This window comes from Lithobates pipiens, unplaced genomic scaffold (assembly GCF_037356315.1).
Source record: "Lithobates pipiens isolate NorthernLeopardFrog02 unplaced genomic scaffold, aLitPip1_a1.2 Scaffold_23, whole genome shotgun sequence".
Classification (NCBI taxonomy): Eukaryota; Metazoa; Chordata; class Amphibia; order Anura; family Ranidae; genus Lithobates; species Lithobates pipiens.
The window spans coordinates 46,433,634-46,446,247 of NW_027507785.1; the positions used below are offsets into that span (position 1 = coordinate 46,433,634).

The 12,614-nt window shown below is 44.1% G+C and overlaps 1 protein-coding gene across 4 annotated transcripts in view; it reads right to left on the minus strand.

Moving 5' to 3' along the window:
- SEMA3F (semaphorin 3F) overlaps positions 1-11,588 on the minus strand; it is a 155,585-nt gene extending 143,997 nt beyond the window's left edge. For 2 of the 4 annotated variants that reach the window (XM_077451534.1, XM_077451532.1), the window contains exon 1: positions 11,197-11,588. The gene's annotated coding sequence lies outside the window, so the exon portion shown is untranslated. The remainder of the gene's footprint in view (positions 1-11,196) is intronic. The other 2 variants (XM_077451535.1, XM_077451533.1) reach the window with 1 other exon arrangement.
- Positions 11,589-12,614: the final 1,026 nt, after the last annotated feature.

Here is a 12,614-nt window from a genome sequence, read left to right on the forward strand (position 1 = left end):
TCTATATACTGACCCTAATCCTGACTTTAACCCCTAGTCCTGACCCTAACCCTCAGTCCTGACCTGATATAATAACCCTAACCCCTAATCCTGACCCTTTATACTAACCCTAAACTCCTAACCCTGACCCTAACCCATAACCCTATATACTGGTCCTAACCCCAATCCTGTCCATATATACTGACCCTAATCCTGACCCTAACCTTTAATCCTGACCCTAACCCCTAGTCCTGACCTAACCCCTAGTTTTGACCCTATATACTAAATCTAACCCCTAATCCTGACCATAACCCTTAATCCTGACCCTATATACTGACCCTAACCCCTAATCCTGACCCTATATCCTATATACTGGCCCTAACCCCCAGTCATGCCCCATTATACTAACCCTAACTCCTAATCCTGACCCTAACCCCTAACCCTATATACTGGCCCTACCCCTAATCCTGTCTCTATATACTGACCCTAATCCTGACTTTAACCCCTAGTCCTGACCCTAACCCCCAGTCCTGACCCTATATACTAACCCTAACCCCTTATCCTGACCCTACATACTAATTTTAACCCCTAATCCTGACCCTAACCTCTAATCCTGACCCTAACCCTTAGTCCTGACCTAACCCCTAGTTCTGACCCTATATACTAAACCTAACCCCTAATCATTACCATAACTCCTAATCCTGACCCTATATACTGACCCTATATTCTATATACTGGCCCTAACCCTCAGTCCTGACCCTATGTACTAACCCTAACCCCTAATCTTGACCCTAACCCTGACCCCATACGCTGACCCTAACCCCCAGTCTTGACCCTATATACTAACCCTAACCCCTAATCCTGACAACTAACCCTGACCCTATATGCTGGCCCTAACCCTAATCATGTCCTTATTTACTGACCCTAATCCTGATCCTAACCTGTAGTCTTGACCCTAACCTGGTTTTATTGTCAAAGCTTAATCGAACAAGCTGAACTTAGAAGCTGATTGGCTCCCATGCACAGCTGCACCAGATTTTGCACTCTCCAGTTTTACATTACACACCAGCAGGCCAACCCCCCCCCCCCCCCCCCCAATCCCTAAGATTGTATTTAAATCCCAGAATCACTACAATTCAGCGTCCAATCATTTGTACAGATCGGTTATCATTGTCAATTTGTATCACATTTTCTCCTGAAGATCAAATTCTTTCATTATCGATTACCTCCTATGTTACTTTTATACTTAGAATGATAAATGATTTTTAACGACTCAGTAAGTGAACGTATCAGTTAAAGGGCCCCTTCTACTGCACTGTGCAAAGGCAGGACAAACCGCAGGGGCCCAGGTAGCCAATGACAGTTGGCGCCTGGCTTCTGGGGCTTTTTCTAGTTGTTGTTGTCAATGGAGCTGAATCCTGCTGGTTCCCGGATGGGACAGACTGGCTCCTAAATTCTGCATCAAAGCTGCGTGTAGCGATTCGTGCTCAGAACGCTTTTTTCAGCGCTGTTTGATAGGCAGCCAGGAGGCGAGGTGACACCTCCTTGCCAATTGTTTTAGGGCCAGTTCACACCATCGAAACGCAGTCTGTAGGCGTTCCAGAGGCGTTTCTGCATGTGCGTTTTTGATGCGTTTTTAATGCAGTCCAGTGCGTTTTTTCCCCCTCTTTTTTTTTTTTTTTTTTTTACTTTAAGGGCTAGTTCACATCACATGCAGTCCAGTTTGTTTTTTTTTTTTTTTTCCTGCATCAAAAATGCATGGAAAGTAAGTTATATGAATTCCAATGGCATAGTTCACACCAGTGTTTGCAGTTTCAGAGCATTCCAGTTCCAGAAAAAAATTAGAGCATGCTGCATTTTTCCTGCACTGGAATGCTGTAAAAAAGCATCAAAAATGCATGGGAACGCACATAAATGCACCAAAAATGCACTGGAATACACATGTCCTTATTTAAGGTTAAGAAAAAAAGAGGAGGAAAAAAATGCACTGGACTGCATCAAAAACGCATCAAAAATGCACTGGAACGCATCAAAAACATGTCAAAAACACGCATGCAGAAAAGCATCTGGAACGCATCCAGACTGCGCTTCTATGGTGTGAACTGGCTCTGAATAAGGACATGTGTGTTCCAGTGCGTTTCTTGGTTCATTCCAGTGCGTTTTGCTGCATTTTACAGCGTTCCAGTACAGTGCAGTGCAGGTAAGATGCAGCACGTTCTACTTTTTTTTTTCTTCTGGAACTGGAAAGCCCTGGGAACTGCAAGCACTGGTGTGAACTATGGCATTGAAAGCCATATGACCTACTATCCATGCGTTTTTGATGCAGAAAAAAGAAAAGCACTGGGCTGCATGCCTGGTGAACTGGCCTTTTTGCATTTTACAGCGTTCCAGTACAGTCCAGTGAAAATGCAGCACGTTCTACTTTTTTTTTTCTGGAACTGGAACGCACTGGAACTGCAAGCACTGGTGTGAACTATGCCATTGGAAACCATATAACCTACTTTCCATGCATTTTTGATGCAGAAGAAAAACGCAGTGGACTGCATGTGGTGTGAACTGGCCCTTAACCCCGTATTTGCCACACAAAAAGCACCACAACCGCAGTTGCGGGGAGTTTGTGGCGCATCTCCGCCAAGTGCGACATCTCAGATCGTTTTTGGTCACAAGTGCAAAGCCTCACAATGGCGCCATGTAACCAAACCCCCCCCCCCCCCCCGCTCCCATTACAGCTTCGGGGGAGGCACAAATCTAAACGCGTCCCCCGGACTGTGGGGGTCTATTTACTAAAGGAGTGGCGGATGTTTCCTTTGAAAAGTGAATTTTCCCTACATTTAGTAAATGAAGGGAAGTTGTGCCGGCTTCATCCAATCCCGTGCGAGAAAAAAAAATTCCTGTTTAGTTTTTTTGGTTTTGTTTTTTTGCACAGGATCCGATTATTCTTTACAAAGTAAACTTTTCACTTAAGTTTACCTCATTCACTAAGCTAAGCTCTATTCCCTTAGTAAATCAACTCCCAATCACTCGAGTCTGCCTTGAGGTCAAATACCCAATCAAATTCTAAGAAGAAAACTAGTTGGCTAGATTGTAAGCTCTTTAGAACAAAGTTCTCATTCATGGCCATTCTTGTGTTAATGTATATTATTGTGCTCTTTATACAGTTTATTGTTGTAGCCCTTACTTTGTGCAGCACTAGGGAATATGTTGGTGATATATACAAAGTCACACTGGTAGGTTAATGGGCTCCTGTCCCAAGCTGACCGTGGGATGTGTTTGATTTGTGTCTGCATGTAACATAGATCTTAGATTGTAAGCTCCTTGCATGAAACATAGGGACCTTAGATTATAAACTCCTTGTACGTAACATAGGGACTTTAGATTGTAAGACTCCTTGTACGTAGCATAGGGACCTTAGATTGTAAGCTCCTTTCACGTAACATAGGGACTTTAGATTGTAAGCTCTTTGCGCATAACATAGGGACCTTAGATTTTAAGCTCCTTGTACGTAACATAGGGACCTTAGATTTTAAGCTCCTTGTACGTAACATAGGGACCTTATATTGTAAGCTCCTTTCACGTAACATAGGGACCTTAGATTGTAAGCTCCTTGTACGTAGCATAGGGACCTTAGATTTTAAGCTCCTTGTATGTAACATAGGGACCTTATATTGTAAGCTCCTTTCACGTAACATAGGGACCTTAGATTGTAAGCTCTTTGCGCATAACATAGGGACCTTAGATTGTAAGCTCCTTGTACATAACATAGGGACCTTAGATTGTAAGCTCCTTGCATGAAACATAGGGACCTTCGATTGTAAACTCCTTGTACGTAACATAGGGACCTTATATTGTAAGACTCCTTGCCCACAACATAGGGACCTTATACTGTAAGCTCCTTGTACATAACATAGGAACCTTAGATTGTAAGCTCCTTGTACATAACATAGGAACCTTAGATTGTAAGCTCCTTGCACGAAGCATAGGGACCTTAGATTGTAAGCTCCTTTCACGTAACATAGGGACCTTAGATTGTAAGCTCCTTGTACGTAACATAGGGACCTTCGATTTTAAGCTCCTTGCATGAAACATAGGGACCTTATATTGTAAGACTCCTTGTGCACAACATAGGGACCTCATACTGTAAGCTCCTTGCATGAAACATAGGGACCTTAGATTGTAAGCTCCTTGTACGTAACATAGGGACCTTATATTGTAAGCTCCTTTCACGTAACATAGGGACCTTAGATTGTAAGCTCTTTGCGCATAACATAGGGACCTTAGATTGTAAGCTCCTTGTACATAACATAGGGACCTTAGATTGTAAGCTCCTTGCATGAAACATAGGGACCTTCGATTGTAAACTCCTTGTACGTAACATAGGGACCTTATATTGTAAGACTTCTTGTGCACAACATAGGGACCTCATACTGTAAGCTCCTTGCATGTAACATAGGGACCTTAGATTGTAAGCTCTTTGCGCATAACATAGGGACCTTAGATTGTAAGCTCCTTGTGTGTAACATGGGGGACCTTAGATTGTAAGTTTATTGTTGTAGCCCTTACTTTGTGCAGCACTAGGGAATATGTTGGTGATATATACAAAGTCACACTGGTAGGTTAATGGGCTCCTGTCCCAAGCTGACCGTGGGATGTGTTTGATTTGTGTCTGCATGTAACATAGATCTTAGATTGTAAGCTCCTTGTATGTACCATAGGGACCTTAGATTGTAAGCTCCTTGTGTGTAATATCGGGGGCCTTAGATTGTAAGCTCCTTGAAGGCAGGGACTGATGTGATGTGATGTAAAGTATGTAAAACGCTGCATAAATTGTCAGTGCTATATATACAGTAAACGCTTGTAGTACTCAAATAAATAAATACATAAAATAAAAATAGATATATAAATATATACAATACAAAAATGAAAATAAATGTAAATAAATACAAAAATAAATAAATGAAAAAAATAAACAAAGGTGAAAAAAAATAAAAGTAGATACATAAAAACAAAATTCAAATTAAAAAATAATAAATAAATTCAATAAATTAAGATAAATACATAAAAAAATAAATGGAAATAAATAAAATAAAAATAGATAAATAAACAAATATCTGCCAGGAGTTTGCATGTTCTCCCTGTGTGATTGGATTTCCTCCCACACTCCAAAGACATGCTGGTAAGTTAATTGGCCTCTGTCTATAACTGGCCATACATTATACAATTTTCTTGTTCAATTTCCTTTAGATTTATCTTCAGCTATGTAGTGCAAGGGCCTGCCTGCCGGAATGCATACAAATTGAAAGTGTTTAGGTTTGACCTCAAATTATACGGTTTTGGTAAATCCAAAGAAAATTTTTACAAGAAAGTTGTATATTATATGGCCAGCCTTAATTGGCCCTAGTGTATGTATGTATGAATGTGAGTTGGGGACCTTAGATTGTAAACTTCTTGAGGGCAGGGACTGATGTGAATGTACACTATATATATATATATAAAAGTAAAGTGCTGTGAAAATTAACGGAGCGCTATAAGACCCTATGATAACTAAATAATAAATAAATAAAAATAAATAAACGACAATAAAGAATGCATGAATTCAAATAAATACATAAACAAATAAAAAAAATACATAAATACAGTGAAAAGAAAAAAAAAATAGATACATAAATATCTGCCTGGAGTTTTCATGTTCCCCCTGTGCCTGCGTGGGTTTCCTCCGGGTACTCCGGTGTCCTCCCACACTACAAAGACATGCTGGAAGGTTAATTGGCTCCTGTCTAAAATTGGCCCCAGTATGTGTATGTATGAATGTGAGTTGGGGACCTTAGCTTGTAAGTTCCTTGAGGGCAGGGACTGATGTGAATGTACAATGTATATATATATATATATATATATATATATGTAAAGTAATGCAAAAATTGATGGTGCTATATAAGAACACGTAATAAATGCATAATAGATAAATAAAATATTAAATAAAATAAAAAATATATGTATATATGTAAAGAGCTGTGGAAATTGACAGGCTATACAAGAACCTGTAAGTGCCGTGAGCAGGACCCTCCTATTCCTTCTGTATTGAACTGTATTGTCATTGTCTTTTTTATTGTAAAGGGCTGCGTAAACTGTTGGCACTACTGTATATAAATCATGTATTATAACAATAATAAATCATAAATAATTAAAATATTAATTTTATATATATATATATATATATATATATATATATATATATATATATATATATAATGTATATGATAATATAATATCTCGCTTGTCTTCTCAAGAACAAAATGGGGAAAATTTCCTAAAGCAAAATAGACTGTGCACTTTTGCAAGTGCACTTGCTCCGGAGCTTAGTAAATGAGGGGAAGCTCTGCTGTCTTCCATCATCCAATCATGTGCCAGCAAAAATGCTGTTTTTTTTTTTGTTTTTTTTGTTTTTTCCTTGAAGGTGATTGGCTATTCTTTGCAATGTGAAGCTTTATCTCATTCACTAAAGTGGTTGTATAGTCAAATTGGGGACTTTTACCTACAGGAAAGCCTATAATAAGGCTTACCTGTAGGTAAAAAAAAACATATCTCCAAAACCTGTACGGTTTAGGAGATATTCCCCTCGCAATGCGCCGCTGACTGCAGCGGCGCATGCGCACAGGGGATTCCCGGCTGGAAGCATGGCAGACGCTGGACCCGGCCAGAGGGAAATCTCCCGCGCACGAATGCGCCGGAGTGACGATATCGTGGCTCCGGCCACTCACAGCGCCGGAGCCGCGATACCCAGAAGAAACGCAGAGGTAACATGTCAGCTCCCTCGGCGTGGATCGGGACAGATGTCGGGGCCTCGTTCTAAGGTAAGTATTTCATAATGAGCTAGTATGCGGTGCATACTAGCTCATTATGCTTTTTGCTTTGCAGGTGAGCAAAAAAAAAAAATTCAGCGGGTATACAACCGCTTAAGCTTTGGAGCAACTTCACTTTGCAAATTGCACAGTCTATTTGCCTTTAGTAAATCAACCCCAAAGGGTTAAAGTTTGCCCGCACCAGGCTGCGCAGTTAATATATAAGTTCCTGGGTTTTTATAGGTGAGGCTCACGGCTGGCAGGTCCTTATAACATTTTATGGTTAAAAAAAAAAAAAAAAGAAAAGAAAAAAAAAGGATAATAATTGTACAAGCGAAATATTTCTATTTCATTCATTGCGCTCATTCCGCTTCTGCGAGAAATATTGTTGTGGGGGAGGGGCGCACTGTTACATGGTAGCTGCAGAAATTGAAAGGTGTTAAATGATGGGATAAATACAGGTTTGGAGCTCGGGAAGTCCTCAGGGCCTCCATTAAGTAAAAAAAAAAAAAAAAAGCTGAGATGCAGCAGAATGTGAAGGGAGAGAAGCGGGCAGCCTGTCACTCCAAGCAGTGGGCAGCTCCATTGGGGGCTTCCTGGGATTTGTAGTTCCCCAGACAAGGGAGAGAATGGCTCTCTGCAGAAAGGGATGATCATTATTCAGCACAATCTGGAGATGTGAGAGGAACAAGCTGCTGGCAGCCAGAGTTTTTTGTCTACACAAAGTAAAAATGGAGTCATTGAGCAAAGTCTTAATTTGCCTGAACTGCAGCAGGATGCGTTGGAGGGGCGTCTCGCACGTTGGGGGCAGTGTAACCCACCGCAAGCCCCGTCTCTCCCCTTCGCCAGAGCTGTACATGACAATGAGCCGCCTGAGCCTCAGGACCTCAACTTCTCCATTGTTGGCGGTGAAATGTCCACACTTGACCCTTTCTTTGTGGCAGCCCACTGTGCCCATTCATCCCCCCCCCCCCCCCCCCCCCCAGCCACGTGCAACTAAACAGGTTATTTCACAGCATGAGCCAGGAATGAAAGGAGAAAAAAAGAAAAAAGCCTTTTATTACCAGCCGGTGGCAGGGGGACCTGACTTCACCTGATATTTGTTTGGTAACAAGGACCCTCAAAAGACCCCTTTTTACATGTGACTTAAGGAGAACAATGATTGGCGGGTGGGGAGGAGGGACGCGCCCCGGGGGCTGCCACATCAAACATGGCTCAATTTGTACAAAAATCTTGTTAATGTGTTTTAGTAGTGAAATTCCCCAACCTGCTTTTCCCTGTCCAATATATAGGATAACATGGGGGGGGGGGGGGCAACATGACAAGACAGACCTACAGGGTTCTGTACTGGGGGGCTTTCTGTTTCACTGGACTGGGGGGCTTTCTGCTTCACTGAACTGGGGGGCTTTCTGCTTCACTGAACTGGGGGGGGGGGCTTTCTGCTTCATTGGACTGGGGGGGGGGCACTCCACTTCACTGTACTGGACGGATTTCTGCTTCACTGGACTGGGGGGCTTTCAGCTTTACTGGAATGGGGGGGCTTTCAGCTTTACTGGACTGGGGGGGCTTTCTGCTGCACTGGACTGGGGGGGGCTTTCTGCTGCACTGGACTGGGGGGGGGGCTTTCTGCTGCACTGGACTGGGGGGGGGCTTTCTGCTGCACTGGACTGGGGGGGGGCTTTCTGCTGCACTGGACTGGGGGGGGGCTTTCTGCTGCACTGGACTGGGGGGGGCTTTCTGCTGCACTGGACTGGGGGGGGGGGCTTTCTGCTGCACTGGACTGGGGGGCTTTCTGCTGCACTGGACTGAGGGGGCTTTCTGCTTCACTGGACTGAGGGGGCTTTCTGCTTCACTGGACTGAGGGGGCTTTCTGCTTCACTGGACTGAGGGGGCTTTCTGCTTCACCAGACTGGGGGGCTTTCTTTTGCACTGTACTGGGGGGGGGCTTTCTGGTTCATTGGACTGGGGGTGGGGGACTCCACTTCACTATACTGGGGGGCTTTCTGCTTTACTGTACTGGAGAAATAGGTTTTCTGCTTCACTGTACTCAGGGGAGGGGGGGCTGTGTGCTTCACTGTACTTGGGGACTTTCTGCTTCACTGTACTTGAGGACTGTCTGATTCACTGGACTAGGGGGCTTTCTGCTTCATTGGGCTGGGGGGCTTTCTGCTTCACTGTATGGGATGGGGTGCTTTCTGCTTCACTGAACTTAGGGGGGCTTTCTGATTACCTGTACTGGGGAGGATTTCTTCTTCATTGGACTGGGGGGCTATTTGCTGCACTGTAGTGGGAAATGTTCTGCTTAATTGGGCCGGGGGGCTTTCTGCTTCACTGTAAAGGGGGTGGGGGTGCTTTCTGCTTAACTTGACTTGTGAGTGGGGGCTTTCTGTTTAACTGTACTGGAGAGGGTTTCTTCTTGAATGGACTGGTGGACTTTCTGCTTCACTGTGGTGGTGGGGGGTCCTTCACTGGACTAGGGGGCTTTCTGCTTTACTGTACTAAAGGGTTTTCTGCTTTACTGTATTGGGGGGCTTTCTGCTTCATTTCTGCTTAACTGTACTGGGCCGTTTTCTGCTATACTGCAGGGGGGTGCTTTCTGCCTCACTAGAATCATTCACTGGGACTGATGGGGGGCTTTCTGTCTTACTGTACCGGGCTTTCTGCTTTACTGTACAGGGGTGATGGTGGTGGGGGTGGGGGGGGGGGGGGTTCTGTCTGACAGATATCACAGATTGCACAAAGAAACTCACAATCCTGAATGCAGAACAATAAATAAAACCCAAACATCTATCCTCCTCCTCTGATCTTTTGTGTTATCTTCTTTCTTACATTGTTCCAGCTGAATTTCAACACAAGGCGGCCTCAAACACAAGCTTCCTATACATTACAACTAAACACACAGATTGTGTACATTGATCGGAGCAGCAGCTCTTGTGTCAGTTCTTCAGAGTCATTCAGAGAAGAAATTCATGGAGAGAGAGAGAAAGAAAGAGGGAGAAGAGGAGGGAGAGAGGAGAGAGAGAGAAAGAGTCAAAGACACATATATATATATATATAGAGAGAGAGAGAGAGAGAAAGGGAGAAAGACAGAGAGAGAGCAAGAAAGAGAAGAGAGGGGGAAGAGGCAGAAAGATATATATATACATATATATATATATATATATATATATATATATATATAATATATATATATATATATATATATATATATATATATATATATATATATATAAAATGATTATTATAATATAGGGAGAGAGAGAGAGGGAGGGAGGGATAGGGGAGAAAGAGAGAGAAAGAAATAGTCAGAGAAAGACATATAGGAGAGAGAGGAGAGAGAGGGGAAAGAAGAAAGAGAGAGAGAGAAGGGAGAGAGAGGGGAAAGGAGAAAGAGAGAGAAGGAAAAGAGAAGGAAAGAGGAAGAAGAGATGGAGGGATAGAGGGGAGAGAGAGAGAGAGAGAAAGAAATAGTCAGAGAAAGACATATATATATAGAGAGAGCAATAAAGTAAAGAGAGAGGGGAGAGACAGAAAGATATAAAGAAATATATATATATATATAATTATTATATAGGGAGAGAGAGAGAGAGAGAGAGAGAGAGAGGCAGATATATACATAGAGAGAGAGAGGAGAGAAAGAGAAGATGAAAAAGAGTCAGAGAAAGAAAAGGGGGGAGAGAGAAAGGGAGACAGAGAGATATAAAGAGAGCAAGAAAGACAGAGAGAGAAAAAGAAAGAGAAAGGGGAGAAACAGAAACATAAAAAAGAAGAGAGAGAGAGAAAGAGACATATATATATATAATATTAGAGAAAGAGAGAGAAGGGAGAGGAGAAAAGAGTCAGGGAGAGGGAGAAAGATAGAGAAAGACAGACTTCAATCAGATGGATACTCTGAGACCCTCTCTGGGCAGAGGACATGCTGGAAGGAGATCCTTCTCTCTCTCTCTCTCTTCTCTGTCTCTCTTCTCTCTCTCTCTCTCTCTCTCTCTTCTCTCTCTTCTCTTTCTCTCTCTCTCTCTCTCTCTCTGAATCTTTCTCCTTTCACCAGCAAAGAGCAGTAAGAAGGAGAGAGGAAATAGAAAGCAATAATGGAAGGGTGAGGAGGGAACATGGAGAGAGAGAAGGAAGGATCACAAATCACTCTCTACAACATTGAATGGATACAAAGTGACAACAAGTGTGACACTTCCAGGAGGGAGAAGAGACCCCAAGGAGTGTCCAGGAAGAGACTACCTGAAGGGGACATGGAGAGATCTTCTATGTATAATGTGGGAATGAGGAGGATATGGAGAGTGACAGTACACAGAGCCCTTTATCCTATGTTGGGGGTACGCAGAGCCCCCCACAAGGCGTACAGGTATATGCAGAAGATCGCACTCACCTAAGGCGACCCCCAGCCGTCCAGCGATCCTCCGTCTGCACAGCACAGCCTATATCCAGCCGTACAATGTCACCGCACCGAGTCCTGGCGGGCCCGTCCGGCCGGTAATTCCATAGGAAGGGTCAGAAATCCAGGTGAGAGCTCCGGAATCCCCCGCACAGCCCGGACACAGCACCGCCAACCGCCGCTCATACCCCTCCGAGCAAACTGAGCCGCTCCGACTGACAAAGTCAGGAGGAACTTGAGAGATTTCCATAGACCAGCCTCCTCCTCCTCCAGAGGACCTCCTCTCCTCACCTGGCTCTTCTCTCCACAAATCACACCCAGGGAGCTGCCACGGTATAGGAGAGCGACATCCCTCTACAGGGGGACTCAGGGCGGCCAGGTGTGTGAAATGTGACTGTGACACCTAGCAATCTCCTCTCCACCGCCTCTTCTTCCTCCTCTCCACCCATCTCCCTCCTCTCCTCTCCACCACCTCTTCTTCCTCCTCTCCTCTCCATCTCCTCTTCTTCCTCTCCATCTCCCTCTTCTCTCCATCTCCTCTTCTTCCTCCTCTCCATCTCCCTCCACTCCTCTCCATCTCCCTCATCTCCTTCCCCTCCATCTACCTCCTCTCCCCTCCATCCTCTCCTCTCCATCTTCCCCCTCTCCATCTCCCTCCTCTCCATCTCCTTCCTCTCCATCTCCTTCATCTCCTCTCCATCTCCCTCCTCTCCATCACACTACTCTCCATCTCCCTCCTCTCCTCTCCATCTATCTCCTCTCCATCTCCCTCCTCTCCTCTCCATCTCCTCTTCTTCCTCTCCTATCTCCCTCCTCTCCTCTCCCTCCTCTCTTCTCTACATCTCTTCTTCCTCTCCTTTCCCTCTCTCTTCTACATCTATCTCCTCTCCTCTACATCTCTCTCCTCTCATCTACATCTCCCTCCTCTCCTCCCTTCCCCTCTCTGTCTCCCTGATCTCTCCCAGGGCCGTTTTTAAGGCGGGGCAAATGGGGCAGCTGCCCTGGGCCCTGTCATTGTTGTGGGGCCCAAAGCAGCTGCCTCATACTTGCCAACCATTCCAGTTTAAATTCCCTTGTCCCTTGACGTTTTAGACCTGTGCTGTGTCCTGACATCAGTGTGAAGTGCTGCTACTAATGCTGCCCAGCTCTGCCCTATTGTTGTGTACAGATGATTCACCTGCAGGCCCTGTGTTTACATGTAAATAACCAGCATTCCTATGTAAATAGCTGCATAGATATGTAAATAAAGGTGGCATCCATATGTATAGCATGACCCCTGGAGTGAGGAGATGATGTGCTGTAACCTCTAGCAACGAATCAGTGAGCAGTATTACTGTACAGTAATCCCAACAAGCAGAAATCATGTGCTGTAACCTCTAGCAACTAATCAGTGAGCTGTAATGTGTGCTATA